This window comes from Agrilus planipennis, unplaced genomic scaffold (genome assembly GCF_000699045.2).
Source record: "Agrilus planipennis isolate EAB-ADULT unplaced genomic scaffold, Apla_2.0 scaffold37, whole genome shotgun sequence".
NCBI classification, from domain to species: domain Eukaryota; kingdom Metazoa; phylum Arthropoda; class Insecta; order Coleoptera; family Buprestidae; genus Agrilus; species Agrilus planipennis.
In genome coordinates this window covers 326,702-342,868 of record NW_020438995.1, presented here as the reverse complement: position 1 = coordinate 342,868, position 16,167 = coordinate 326,702, and the positions used below count along the sequence as shown (strand labels likewise).

Here is a 16,167-nt window from a genome sequence, read left to right as displayed (position 1 = left end):
CAGATTTACTTGAAACTTGGTTTTAATGGTCTCATTTAATTTCTATAAATATATATATTAAATAAAGACCTATCTGGACATTTAAAGAAATTCAACCTCCAAAGAGGGGGATGGGTAAAAGGGTGTTGCAATTTTTGTTTGGGACATACTTCATTTGTGATTGAATTTACTTAAAACTAACTACATATGCTGTTTGATATTATTAATCAAATGAACAGAGGTTGGTACGTTTCAATGGGGTATATTGTATTTGTACTCGGATTTACTCGAAGGTTGCTCATTGTTGTAATTAAGCAAATACGTGTTTTGGCAATTTTTAAAAATCAACCCTTAAGGATGAAATGTTGTTGCAAACGTGTAGTATTTGAAATCTAAGATGGCGACATTACCCATACAGCACATTTTTATCCTTAGGATTTTAAAAGAACATCCATCTAAGATTTTAAGGATATCTTATACCAGATCCGTTTCATGTTCGGCGGACGTCTTCAGGATGTTGTATGGATAGACGAATGTCACAGTTTCATACATTCATAAAATATACACAAAGGACATTTGAAAAACATACGGACGGGATATTTACAGGACATTTTAGGAAAGATACATATATATTGTATTGTTTGCTATCCTACTTTTTGATGGAATAGGCTGTCTTTATACAAACGCATATAAATCTCTATCTTAGTTTATTACATACAAATAAAAAAATACTTATTTGAACATGTTATGGATAAATACAAGGTACTAATATTACAATAAGGAATTTCGTTTACTTTTGGTGATTAACCGTTCTTTTGCTCTTCGCAATTTTTTATCGCTTCTTCTAGATTCTTGCTTGAACAACTGGATGTTGCTTGATTTAATCTAGCAGCATCTGTGAAATAGAAAAGAAACATATTAATAGTTTTTAAAAAAATATTAGTATGTAACTTATGATTAATCATACCTATCTAAATTTACTTANACAGTCTTATTAATCGTATATTTTTATCGACTCCTCTGGCTATAGATGAAAAACCTCTAGTACGATTAAGAAAACTGAATGAATGGCTTAAGAACGTGGACGACATCATTTGAAACGTTTGTAAAACAAATTGACATAGAAAATAAAGAAAACACTAAAATCTTAAATCCGAAGATTATACTTAATGATGATCATAGAATCCCAAAATAAAACAGATCGGTTAATATTTCATGACGATTTCTTAAGATACTCTTAATGATTTGTACAGTTTAATTAATGATCTGAACTGATTTTTATTAAAATAAATATAAATTTTAATTAATTTGAGTAATTTTTTAAGAGAATCAATCAACAAAGCGTTATTCATGAAGAAATTGTACAATGTCAAAAATAGTGGGAATATCTAGCAACAACGTAAGTAAAGGAAATCACATTAATGCTAATGTAAAAAGAGACAACGTAAGACTCTTACTATTACACTTAATTCTCTTCTTTTTAATTAGAGATTAATAAACAATGTATTGTTGTAAGTATATCGATATATGAATGTATATTCAGAAAAAAGACAGTGAGTAATTACAGATTTGTTTAATAAATTATTATACTTAATATTAGTAATTCTACATAAGAAAATAACGATAAATTAAAGCCTGAAAAGGCATTTGTGCTTCAACAAGCAAAGAATGCTTTTAAGTCTTTTCTAATAAAATTTGTATTTTTATTCATTTATTTTTTTTAACAGTTTTCAACCGAACGCCATCTTTTATCCATTTAACTGTTTTTGTCACCACCATAGTTTTATTGATTGATTACTTTTTAAATCATTTTTTAATTAACAAAAGGTAAGCAAGCTATGATGATGACCCACAGTGAAATGTTACATTATCTTTGTCTAGAAGTCTCTTAAGCTATGTGCCGGTATCTCAGGCATAGGCATTTCTCCAAATTTTTGTCAATTATGGAGTCAATAAAAACTATCTTTCAAAATGACTTTTACTTTATCAGTACGTTACAACTAATATAACCTGAGCTTCCTAATCTAAACTATTAAAATACTCTTCTTCCTGCTACTCAAGAGTCACTTTTATTGCTTACTGTACTTACTCTCCAATTAATTTTTAATTTAGATTCACTACCCTTATCACCACACTAAAATCACTGTCTTTTTGGAAGCATTGGAGTTGAAAAGAATACACATCTGGCTCTATCAGGTGCTTTTATGTTTGTATCTTTAGGGATAGGAGAGAAGTTTGAGCAGTCTGAAGATAAAGGAATGTCGGTAACAGAAAATAGCATGAATTTGGTATCAAATTTGTCAATGGGTAAACATTTATCTTGAGATGTGGTTTTCTTAATTGTATTTTTGTGTTCTTTTCTAAAAGGTTTTGATCCTTTTTGAATTTGTTTACTATTAACATTTTCTTTTAAGTTTCGTTTATTTTTCGAATTGTCCGTGTTGTTATTATTATTACTTTTGTAATATTTCACTATTTCCTTGTTTGGTTTTAACATTTTGGCATTCTTTCCTTCTTTTTTATTATTGGCTGGGTTTGGATTTTCAGGAAGTTTGTCTATTGACGCAACACTACTTGATTTTCCTTTTAAATTGGTTAAAGATGTACTTTTCATTGGCATCATTTTTTGGAATAATCCATACGTGACCTTAAAAAATTCTTCGGTTCTTTGAAAATCAAAAGATTTTGGTACTTGTATGCCTGTCAATTTATTTTTTTCGTCCTTACTTTTGTCGTGTAAAAGAAGTAATGGATTTGCTTTTACCATACGAATCATACTAGTTTTTGTTTGTTTTATAATTGGTAGAGTTTTTGTCTTCTTTAATTGTTTTCTTTTCTGGTTGGTTGAACTAAACGATTGGGAATGTGACGTTGAAGCTGTTTTCTTCTCCATTTTCTGAAAACAAGTTAGAACAAAATGTTATTATGTTTATGATATTCCCAAGAAAACTAGAGATCGGAGTAACAGTTGCTTATAATATAAAGTACGAGCTATAAGAGCATCATCAACTGTGCTTGTTCGTTTGGTAAGATCATACTGTCGATAGAAACGTAGAAAATTAAGGAACTGATGGAAAAAGACTACAAGCCTATTTTCAGAAAAATCCAGTCCAAGTGTAAGGCGACCAAAAACAAGCACAAAGTTAAAGATCAAAAGAAACTAGACAAGTTAAAGAAACATTCGATCAACCAAAAAGCAACACCGGAGGATAAATGATAATCAACTTGTCTACATGCACGTTGACGACTGTGAGGAAACAATTCTTCGAAAAGGATTGAAGTTTGCGATAACACCTAAACAACCCGCAGGGGCCGCTCCACGTTGTATATTGTGCGAAAATAGCGGTTTGGGATTGATGAGCCCACTTACTAGGGCTAGTTAATCAGCAAGAAGTTTCAACTTGGAGAAGTCGGTATTGTTACTCCGAACATCTCACCAGTGATGTTAGCTACGGGAGGTTCTGGGGGGGGGGGCACAGACAGGAATTCTTGCCTGTTCAACCAACTGTACTTAGACTCCTAGTGGTAGTAGTAAAGCCTGCTAGCTGAGCTAAGTGGAGTTTAGTGAACAAAATTGATAGTGTAAGCAAAAGTTAGCACGCACTGAAAGAGCGGTCCCACGGTACCCCAGTTGGTTAACCAATAGCGAGAATTGCCAGAAATCTCAACTGGGAGAAGTTGGTATTATTGCTCCGAGCATCTCACTAGTGGTGTTAACTGGTAGTGCGGGAGATCCGGGGACTCCAAACATAAATTCTTGCCAGCTTGATCAATTGAATGTGGACTAGTGGTAGTGGTAGTGGTTAAACCCACAAATATAGCTAGTAACGTCACGTTAATTAACAAAACGTCTCATTGAGGCTGCGGGGTTAACACCTAAACAGATACCTACAATGGACTTTATCGTTGCTATTGAGGTCATTCACTTGTAACATTCAGAAGCTGACGAGTCTCAATGGAAAGAACGACTAACCCTAGAAAAAAGGAAACAATTGCAACCAAGAAGAAGCTGTGCGGAATCTCAAAAGGGACAAATCAGTTATTATCCTACCAGCAGACAATGGAACCGTCATTATGAATCCCATGGAATACAGCAAAAAGGTTGCATACGTCAACAACTACTATTGAGAGGAAGATATACAACATCTTAGAGAAACACCAGAACACTTCGATAATAGGATAAAAACAAATCTAACTCTACGTCATAACAAACCAACACACCTTCATGGGTTATCCAAGATCAACAAGAAATGATCCCATACAGCACATGTTTATCCATAGGATGTTATAAAAACATCCATCTGGGATTTTAAGGATATCTTATACAGATTCGTTTCATGTTCGGCGGACGTCTTCAGGATGTCGTATGGATAGACGAATGTCACAGTTTCATACATTCATAAAATATACTCAACGGACATTTGAAAAACATACGGACGGGATATTTACAGGACATCTTAGGAATGACACATATATATCGTATTGTTTGCTATCATACTTTTTGATGGAATAGGCTATCTTTATACAAACGCATATGAATCTCTATCTAATTTTATTACATACAAATAAAAAAATACTTATTTGAACATGTTATGGATAAATACAAGGTAATAATATTACAATAAGGAATTTCGTTTACTTTTTGGTGATTAACTGTTCTTTTGCTCTTCGCAATTTTTTATCCCTTCTTATATCATCAGAGAACAAACAATCCGGATCCCCATGCAGCGGATAGTTTCCTCCTGGAAGTCAAGGAAAAATAAAGGTATGACTAGTAAACTTAATCTCCCGCAGTGACTCTTGTCTTCTACCTAATAATTTGGTAATTGTTTATACTTATTGTTAGTGGTTTGTTGTCTTTTAGCATAAATTAAGTTAACGGTAATTGTGCTAAATATATAATATATAGTACTGAATATATAATGTAAAAGGGAAAACAGGTGTTTTAATGATAAACGATCTCTCCTGCGCCAAGCGACCCTCTCGCAACTNTTTTTCCGTGCAGTACTGTACGGATTGTACGCTCCTCACCGGTTAAGAATTTGGTCGAGAGTTGTCTCCTTCCTTTTCTGGCCTGATGCTGTTCTTTTCTACTTTGCGTCGGTCAAACTGAAAGTCACATCGCTACAGAAAGTAAACGAAATATAATTAGGTTTGGTGGTGCTGCTTTATTCTGCAATAGTTAGCAGCAGGATATTGCCTGATATGAGCCCTTAGAAAGCTAACCCCATCCAAACAATACCAATTGTTTTATTTTAAAGTTAAAAAAAGTTTCGTCAAGTGCCGGCCAGCGGTGTTGTCGAGCCGGAACGCTTGGGAACGTCGTTCCTGTACTAAAGATGATTTCTGATAACGAGAATTGGCTGACGTATTGAAAAAAAATTAAAAAGAATTGCTGATTTTTTTTCTAATTTTTGACGAATTTTTATACGTATTATTATAAACAAGGGTTTGAACCGAACCCGAACCGGAACAAAAACCGGAACGAACCGTGAACAGGGCCGATCCTGGCGACGGGCGAAAATTAGGGGAAATCCCCCCCCCCCCGTCGTCGTCAGATTTGTGACATGAGACCGCACAGAGTGGCCGCCTACCCAGGATAGGCCCTGTCTATATAATTATATATACGCGTTCCGGTAAAAAAAAATTAGCACAACACCACTGGTGCCGGCCGAATAATCTATTTCGTTTACTATTTAGTTACAGCTAAGATGCGTTGATCGATGGGGAAAGCGAGAGGAAAAATGTGCTCGTTTTAAACCATGTTGGAATTGTCCCGGCAATATTTGCACGGATGCGGAGCGTGGTAAATGCCAATGTTTCTTTGATTACAAAGTCGCTTGCTACNTCTACTTCGGCGATCGTCTCTTCCTTTTTATACTCCCTTGCCTCCTTTCGGAAACATTCTCCAGCCGTCCAGAGAAGTCTCGTTTCCTTTGAACGGTTTAATTGCTTTCCCGGAACGCAGGTACGACACACACGTTTACAGATACGGCGCACATGAAAAAAAGCACCCGCGACTAGTCGGCGAATCGATTAGCCGCTCACACATACGTATGCCCGATCGCACACAATCACGCTCGTGGTCGCTACAATACTGTACAGTTATCTGGCTGGTAGCGCAGACGTCAAACCACCCCAACCCGACTTATTCCACTCACGACCTACACCACTCACATACTACTCCACTCAGTCACCTTCCAAAAACTCACCCTGTGAAACGAAAAAAAATAAGCTACCGGTCCTGCAGAAGGCAGACGACAGCGCTCAGTAGCAGCATCGAGCTCTCCCAACCCCAATAGCACTCAGCAGCCGCATTAGGTCTCCCAGTTTCAAATTGCAAGCAGAATCAAACATCAAGTGTCCACTTAAACCCTTCAATCCAAATGAACCGAGGAAAGCGTGCCGGACGCAAGGTACGGCTGGCCGCCGTTACTTATCGCGTGCCGGTCTGCTCCGAGCCGAGTCCCCCCGCCACTCCGGTCGACAAACCCGACCGTGGTACGGACCCAGTAGAACTCTTCAGGGCCCTTGAGCGCCGGCCGATCGCACACTGTTTGTCGGGAGCTCGGAATGACGGACGTATATCGTGCCCGGGTAGTGCCAACATTCCAACGGCGAAAGTGTTTTCCTTGTGTGCATAACCTTTTCCTTTTCCTTTCGGGAATGCCCAGGCAGGGATGAATTTCGAATGGGTTCTTGTTTTACTGTTCCCCTTTGTGCATATATTGTGTTCTTTCTCTCTTTTATGCATATATCGTGTTCTTTTCTCTCTAAATATATGTAAATACTGTAAATATATACGTATATAACGACACCTGCATACTTTCTTTTCTTTTACTGCACGACGTATCCGAACTCATGCTCACACACACACCCCGAGAGCTAGATTGACGATAGAAGACTAGCGCCCAACATGAAGATCTGAATCAACGAGCTTCTGAAAGGCGACGTCAAGGGCAAGACACCGCTGGCATGGACACCAGAAGTGAAAACCGCGTTCGATGCAGTGTTCGGAACCGTACGATAATTATCGAACACATACGATAATTTTATGTCTACGTACGATGTACGATATCATATTATTATCGTACGCAGATTGTACGATAATTTTCATGCATTCAAAATTTATTTTATTCTTACCCTCTCAGACAATATCACGAAGACTTTTTTTTATTCGCGAACATTTTTTTTCTTTTTGCTCACAGCGCTATAAACATTTTTGTTATTCGCAGTATTAAATTTAGAAAAACGTACCTGCAACAAAAGAACGTTATCATGCTAGTATGTAGGTTTTTCCTCGGCAGGTAACATCGCTTCGTGTTGGTTACCAGATGGGTCGATGGTCTTCCCATCCACAATTTTATGATTGTAGTCATGTAGTCACTAACCATAGCCTAAGGTCAAAAGCACCCCACTAACATACCTCCACCCCCTATATCTTGTTATATTTAAGTATTTTTCTATCTATTATTGATTTTTAATTTAAAGGGTGGGGTAGTTCAGGTCTGTCTCAAATGTAAAAAATATAGTTAAAAAAGATTTTAAATAGTTTATAAGTACAAATTAGTTACGAAGCATACGCAGAAATTTTGATATCACGATTAATACGAGTAATTTATTAATTATAGTAATTATTTTGAAACGTATGATAATTTTGCTCCATGTACGATAATTCTACGCTACTGGTACGATAATTGCCTCGCTTCAGGTTGTGAACACTGCTTCGATGCTACCAAGGATGGTTTGGCAACCGCCGCACTCCTAGCACATCCGGTATCCGATGCGCCACTGGCGATTTTCTGTGATGCGTCGAATTTCGCAATAGGAGCGGTACTGCAACAGTTCGTAAACGGATCTTGGCAGCCGTTATCCTTCTTCTCCAGAAAGTTTAAGTCAGCAGAAAAGAAGTGCGCCGCGTACGACAGGGAACTCCTGGCTATTTACGACGCCGTAAAATGGAGGAACTAGCCGCAGCACAACGTACTGACAAGAAGCTAGCAGCGTTGGAGAAAAACAAGACTTCTAACCTGCAGCTCAAGCTCATCAAAATTCCTGGTACGCACATCACACTGGTCTGTGACGTTTCGACCTCCACGGCGCGCCCCTTCATTCCCTACCAATTCCGTTGAGCAGTGTTCGACAAAATTCATAGTTTGTCGCACCCAGGGGCCAATGCATCTACCAAACTGGTATCCGCCCGTTACGTTTGGCCATTCATGTTAATTTATAATAATAAATTGACCGTTGCAGAAGTGAATCCAGAAATAAATTGAAAGTGATAGAAGTGAAATATATAGCGCAGTGAATAGTGACATATCAACAGTAGTGTAATTAAACAGAACAGTTTATAACCTAAGTTTAGTAATAATTTAATACTGTTTTTAAGTTCTTTAATAAATAATTAGTGTTAATAAATAGTTTTTGTCGTTATCAGTCTATCATACTTTTTTCTTTCCATCTCTAGAGTCGTAGCCATTTTGATGCATGATTGATTATCCTTGAAAATTGTGATAGGGTAAATATTTATTTTTAGTATTTCATTTAACAATTGTCCCAAAAATAAACTTTCAGTAGTACAAGAGGAGAAATCTATTGTCAAGTATTTAAACACCTTCTCGCGCTATTACTATTTTTATTTAACTACTTGTTGTCTAATTAACACTTTTATTATTAATTACTTATCAATACAACACTATATGAACACTTTGTCATTTTTTCGTCTTGTATTACCACGTAACTCGAACTCGTACTGACTACTCGATATCGCTACAACTATTTATACATCTGGTAAAGTTCTAGAATGTTCCAGCATATGCCGTCTAGAATGATCTCTAGAGAAGCGTCAAATCATTTAACCATTCCATCGGGCAGCGAATGTAATGACGTGGTACGCGTTTTAGTAATTTCCATTAGTTCAGGAATGTTCTTGAACAAAGCCGATTCGAAGTTCTTGCTTTGATCGGAATGCAATTCCATTGGCACTTCATATCGACTAATCCAATCATTAACAAACTTCTCAGCAACAGTCCATAACTCCGTATCGTTATCAATTCTCTCAAATGACGCTTCCAATGTATTGCTACGACTTATTGTCTTTGGTCCCTCACTGCCGGCGCATGTCGGACATTTCCTGCACCACTCTTCCTCATTGCTTCTGCTTCGTAGCCAATAAAATCGCTCGCTTACCTTCCGTAGAGTCTTCGTGACGTTGAAATGTGCTTCGCCATAGAATGCTTATTACACTTCTGAAATTCTTTTCTTGTAGTTTGTTTTTGGTTCCTTCAAGACTCTCCCACATTCTCTTCGAAACGTCGTGAGCCGAGGTAAAGGAAGTCCAGTGGGCCCAATAACTTTTTGTTGCCTGGCATATTTGACTGACATCTACTTGGTCTTGAAGTTCCAGCTTCTTTCCATCTCATTATTGGCCCAATATCTTTGTCTTTCCTCTCATCATCATCGTCCTCATAAGGTCGTCAGTCCTAAGACTGGTTGGACACGTACCTCCACTCTTTCCTCTGGCCTTCGATTAATCCCTTATCTGCCTAGGATCCCTCAGGCTGAACAGTGGTTAAATTAAAACAGATCGATGCCAATTCCTCCTTTTCTGTAGATGAACAATATTTGCAGTGTTGTTTACCTGGGCGACACTCGATGTCGAATTCGTTTTTCTTAAGTCGTTGTAACTATCGTGCAATTTGTTCTTCTGGCGTCTTGAATTGCAGTAGCCACTTCAGGGTGGCGTGAGTAAGAGTAACTTCTGTTTATACTTGTATTTGTGGAAATGTTCGAGGATTTTGACCACAGCCAGTAGTTCTCGACCAGTGACATAATAATTTCGTTCTTGTTTCGAGAGTGTTTTAGTAAAGTACCCGAAAATACATTTCTCTTTCCGCCTTGTACTTGGGATAACACACCAACAAGTCCCACATCATTACGAGATCCATTTTGTTAAGGTCAGTCATAATTCCTTCTGGTGTATGTATTTCACTTCTATTCTAAACAGGATGCATTTCTTGGAGCTTATCTTCAGTTCTGCGGCTGACAATTTTTTGAAGACTTCAGTTGTGTTTCGGAGGCGATCATCAACAGTTCTTCCTAGTATGATGATGTCATCAAGGTAAACCAAACAGATTTTCCAATTTAATCCTTTTAATACAGGGCCAATGAGTCTTTGGTTAGTAGTCTTCTCCTTATACTGCCGTAGACCATTTCCAGTTGTAAAATGCCAGTCTTCTCCTTATAGTGTGAATGTATATCCCCTTGCTAGTATCCACTTTTCAAATCGGAGTAGAGAACCATTTAGTTCTAGTTAGACTGTTTAGTGTAACGTCGATTCGGAGTAATGGGTAGCGTCCTTCAGCGTTACATCATTCAGCTTCCTATAGTCCATACAAAATCCCGTGGAACCATCCTTCTTGCGTATCAGCACTATAGGGGAAGCCTAAGAACTTTGAGATGGTTCTACTACCCCTTACTTATGCATGTCTTTTTAAAGTTATTGACTTTTGCTTCGCCGAAGGAACTTTTCTAGGCGGTCATTTGATGGGCCTCGATGTTCCACTGTTGATGCGGTGGTATGTTAAGTTGGTCCAACCAAAGTCTTGATCTGACAAGGCGAAGACGTGTTGAAAACGGCCAAGAAGTTCTTCCAATTGTTTGAATTGATGCTTGTTGACCTGGTGATTTGACCGTTTCACTAGTCCTGTTAAAGTTGCAGGAAGTGATGTCGATTTCGTCTCAGGTTCTTCTTGCCAGTCACTGATTTAAATACTTTCAACTCTGTGCATTTTCAGATCTTTTATTCTTACGAGAATACGTATCAACAATAATGTTTTCTGTGTCAATTCACCGTTGTCGTCGTCTATTCTGGCTCTCATAGTAGTATTGGAGTAACTCGGCGGGACTCGATCTTCCTCTACGATCACCTTATAGCCTTGCAGAAGTTCCAATATCATCAGAGAACAAACAATCCGGATCCCCATGCAGCGGATAGTTTCCTCCTGGAAGTCAAGGAAAAATAAAGGTATGACTAGTAAACTTAATCTCCCGCAGTGACTCTTGTCTTCTACCTAATAATTTGGTAATTGTTTATACTTATTGTTAGTGGTTTGTTGTCTTTTAGCATAAATTAAGTTAACGGTAATTGTGCTAAATATATAATATATAGTACTGAATATATAATGTAAAAGGGAAAACAGGTGTTTTAATGATAAACGATCTCTCCTGCGCCAAGCGACCCTCTCGCAACTGCGAAATATTTATCAATATTCGCATTTAGCGCAGTTTATTGCAGTGTAATCTGAATTAAAGAATTAATTTGAACAAAATTAATATTTCGCCAGGATGTCTTCGCTTTAATTAAAAACCATAATGCTCGACAAGAAGAAAATGTATTGAAGTTGTACTGTAAATGGTAATAATGTTTCAATATGAAATGCCACTTCTTAACCTGTTGTCTGCAAAATCCACTAAAAGTTTTCCTGAGCCTCTTTTGATACACAACAGTTTTTCCACTTTCTTTCTAAGCTTGCTTGGTAGACAATAATGCTTCCACTTCAAAATTCTTTTTGTGTTTCAATTTTTATATATTTCATACTGTGTGGAAAACCCACCAAATATTTTTCTGAGCCTGTTGTGGTGAATAACACTACTTTCAGTTCAAATTTCTTTTTGTTTTCTAATTGTTTCATATCTTCTGTTGTCTAAAAAACCCACAAACGTTTTCCTGACCTTCTTTTGATGGAGAACAGTTTTTCCCTGTTTTCTTAAGTCTGTGTGGTGAACAGCAGTACTTTCACTTAAAAATCCTTTGTTTTTCAGTTGTTCCATATTTCCTGTTGTCTGCAAAACCCACCATACGTTTTCGTCAGCCTGTTGTGATTGACAACCCTTCTACTCTAAAATTACTTTTGTTTTCCAATTGTTCCATATCTCCTGCTGTCTATAAAACCTACCAAACGTTTTCTTGAGTCTTTTTTCCTAAGCTTGTAGAAAACATTGCTTCTACTTCAAAATTTTTGTTGCTTTTTAATTGTTTCATTTTTCATTTCTGCAAAATTTTTAAAACTTTTTCCTGAGTTTGGTTTGGGGTATAACAATATTTTCAGTTGAAAATTCTTTTTGTTTTTTAATTGTTACGTATTTCATGTGGTCTACAATACTCACCAAACGCTTTCCTGATACTCTTTTCCTGGACAACAGTTTTTCTATGTTTTCCTAAGTCTATACAATGAACAATACTGCTTCCACTTCAAAATTCTTTCTGTTTTTCAATTGTTTCATTTTTCCTGTTGTCTACAAAACTCATCAAAAGTCTCTTGTTGAATAACACCAACAACGTGACAACACTTCAAAATGTTTCTTTCAATATTTTAATTAGTAATTATAATAATTTGTACATATTCATTCAATAAAAGCGTTTTTTTGTTAATTTTTGATGTTTTCTAGTCATTATTTCAAACGTACGTTTGAACTGTATAAAGCACTGAAGATGCTACAGGAAGGTTGCGAAAGGACTGCTAACGGGGATCTTTAGAGGTTGTATAGCCACATGATATACATCAGTAATCTGGAGGAAGACAAGGGTTTCATTCATTCCAAAACCTGGAAGGAATGAGTACTCCACAGTGAAGAGCTTTAGACCAATTAGTCTGACGTCATTCCTGCTAAAGGCACTGGAAAGACTGGTGGACATATACATAAGGCAAGAAGTGCTGAGTAGGCGTCCTCTTCACTGTGAACAACATGCATATACTGTGGGAAAATCCACAGAGACAGTACTACATTCTGTAGTGGACTACATCGAACAAGCGATGGAGACAAAAGAAATCACAATAGGGGCTTTCGTGGACATAGAGGGAGCGTTTAGTAACACCTCTAGGGATTCCATTGATGCAGCTCTGTCCAGTGGAAATACCCCATGGCCCATCAAGAGATGGATCAGGGGGATGCTAATCGACAGGACAGTATACAGCGAATGAAAAGGTAAAACAGTGAAGGAGAAGATCAACGAAGGATGTCCTCATGGGGGAGTTTTATCACCGCTCCTGTGAAATCTGGTAGTTGACGACCTTATATGGCTGTTAGGGAGAGATAGAATACGAACCGTAGGGTATGCCAATGACTTGTATTTGCTGGTGAAGGGCAAGTTTGAGGAGGTACTAACGGACATCATGCAGGGAGCTCTATCGAAAATTAGAATGTGGTGTCAGGAAAAATCTCTGGCTGTTAATCCAGATAAAACAGAGATTGTCTGTTTCACGAGGAAGTGCAAAAGGAAAGAGATAAAGGAAATAATCTTCTGTGGGCAAAAGATACCGTATGCAGGAGTTAAGTATCTAGGTGTACATATAGATAAGAAATTGGAACTGGCTGGGGGCTTGAACCCCAAAAAGACTCTATGGATATATGAGGCTATACTGAGGCCAAAACTGACCTATGCTGCAACGATATGGTGGAAAGTAACCGAAAAAAAGACCTCAAAGGCGATCCAGGATCACATACAGGCAGTTGTCCTGAGAGGGTCTTTCGGGCTAAAAAGAAGCACGCCTATAGCTGCGGTCAGGATTATGCTGGGGATATGAAAGGACTGGACCTGGAGATCAGGGAACAAGCCGTAAGAACAGCATACCCATACAGCACATGTTTATCCATAGGATGTTAAAAGAACATCCATCTGGGATTTTAAGGATATCTTATACAGATCCGTTTCATGTTCGGCGGACGTCTTCAGGATGTCGTATGGATAGACGAATGTCACAGTTTCGTATATTCATAAAACATCCACAAAGGACGTTTGAAAAACATACGAACGGGACATTTATAGGACATTTTAGGAATGATATATATGTATTGTATATAATGTATATATATATTTGTTATCATATTTTTTGATGGAATAGGCTGTCTCTTTATACAAACGCATATAAATCTCAACCTAACTTTATTGCATACAAACAAAACAATATCTTATTTGAACATTATGAATAAATACAAGGCATTACAATAAGGAATTTCCTTTATTTTTTGTGATTAATCGTTCTTTTGCTCTTCGTAAATAATTTTTAATCGCTTCTTCTAGATCCTTGCTTGAACAACTAGATGTTGCCTGATTTAATCCAGCAGCATCTGTGGAATAGAAAAGAAACATATTAATAGTTTTTAAAAAAATATTAGTATGTAACTTATGATTAATCATACCTATCTAAATTTACTTACCTAATGAAAACTTATAATCCTATTTTATTAATTAGTAACCTACTTATTATCAGTCTAGATAGATGGAGATGACAAAATACTTCCTTCTTTTTGGCATCTAACCAGTTATATCTTACTAAAATATCGTCCGACAAAATTTTTGTAAACACCCTCTTTACAAATTTCGTAGGGAGTACGTCCGCCAATTCTTACAACTTCTTGTGCCTAAAAAATATTAACTGCAAGTATTTCTACACAAAACTAATTAAGCAAATTTATCGATAATAATAATAAATTTTCGTGATTAAGAAATATATTTATTACAGATTCATTTTTAGAGATAATATTTTCTGGAAAACGAGATGTAACAGGCAACTGGAATTGTAGATTTAATTTATTCGTAGTGCAATTATTATTATCTGCGTATTTCTGACTAAAGATATATTTTTTTTGGTATTATATAGATGCTATTAATAAAGAAATTTCAGATGTTTTTTAGCGACCCTGTATCGCTGTCTCGGCAATTTTAATTTAACCATCACGAAAAAATATTGTTAAGTACGTTATTATTATCACTTACCTGATTTTGTATCGATTTACTGAATAAAAATTCATTTTACTTACGAACAAGATATAGACAAGACGTTTACGTTTAATACGATTAATACAAACACCTTGGGAAATCCCACAATCAGGCGGTTACCAGACAACGCTATTCACTAACCTAAATTATTATTAATCGACAGTAATGGACTTTGGCCTATTACAGACTATTACAACCCATGTTATAACGTTACCGCTGTTACGATTTGCAAGGGCAAAAGCAAATTCTTTGGCGCCGTTTTATAAAACAATTTTAATGTAATGACGTCAGTGATACTAACGCCACATTATAAAACATACATAGAATACATAGGTACATATGTGCCCACATTTTAATATGTATTTTATAATAATATCTGCTGATATCCACTGGATATCCGATGTATGTCCTATAAAGACACCAGTACATATGTCCAATGAGGATATACATAGTATGTCCTCAACTAATCCCTTAAGGAGATTGGACATGATGGACGCAATAGGGACATAATCGTACATCCATAGGATATTGCGTGCTGTATGGGTGAACTCCTGAACCTCATACCAAGAAACATACTTGCGGTACCGCAAGATAGGATGAACAGGCGAATCCAGTTTGGGGGAAACTTTATAACAAGGATACCAAACAGGGAGGAGTGGAAGGATAACAAGGCACTGGGACACGGAGAAATCTGGTTGACAGATGGATCCAAAACAGTCAAAGGAGCAGGATACGGGATACAAGCTCCTCACAACAAGAAGGGGCTGTCCCGTAACCTAATAGAGTATAACACGGTATTTCAGGCAGAAATTGCGGTGTGTGTAAAGCTTATAGAGGATAGAGTCGAAGGCAGAGATTTACAAATCTGCACTGATAATCAAGCCTCTATAATGGCACTGGAGAAGCCAGTACTACCTCTAAGCTGGTTCAAAGGGTGAAAGATACCTTAAATGAACTAGGAACGAGGAATAGAGTAAGTATTACCTGGATACCTGGTCACTCGGGATACAAGGGTAACGAAAACGCTGACAAACATGCAAAGCAGGGAGCAGATATGGAAGAACAACCGGACGAGGAGGTAGGAATACCATACCAAGAAGGAAACAACGCTATTAGTAGAATCATGGGAAAACAAAAATGGAACACCTGGGCAGCAACTCTGGGACTAGATGGTCCAAGGAGCTGCTCGGGAAATACATAAAATAGCTGGAACATGGAGCTAAGGAACATGAAGAGGAACGAGGCGCGTCTTATCCTAGGATTGTTTACTGGGCACAGCGAGCTTAGGTGCTACACCCACAAAACACAGGGAAGAAGTTACCTATGTAGATGGTGCGAAAGCGAGGAAGAAACCCCGAGACACGTAATCTACGAATGCCCAGCATTAATGGAGAAACGACAGAAAT

General features: G+C 37.3%; 1 long non-coding RNA gene across 1 annotated transcript; it reads right to left on the bottom strand.

Moving 5' to 3' along the window:
- Window positions 1–669: 669 nt before the first annotated feature.
- Window positions 670–14,992, bottom strand: LOC112904788. Its single transcript, XR_003231360.1, has 3 exons — window positions 14,759–14,992; window positions 14,243–14,403; window positions 670–874 (listed from the first exon to the last, which is right to left on the bottom strand). It is a non-coding gene; the product is annotated as an uncharacterized LOC112904788 (long non-coding RNA).
- Window positions 14,993–16,167: the final 1,175 nt, after the last annotated feature.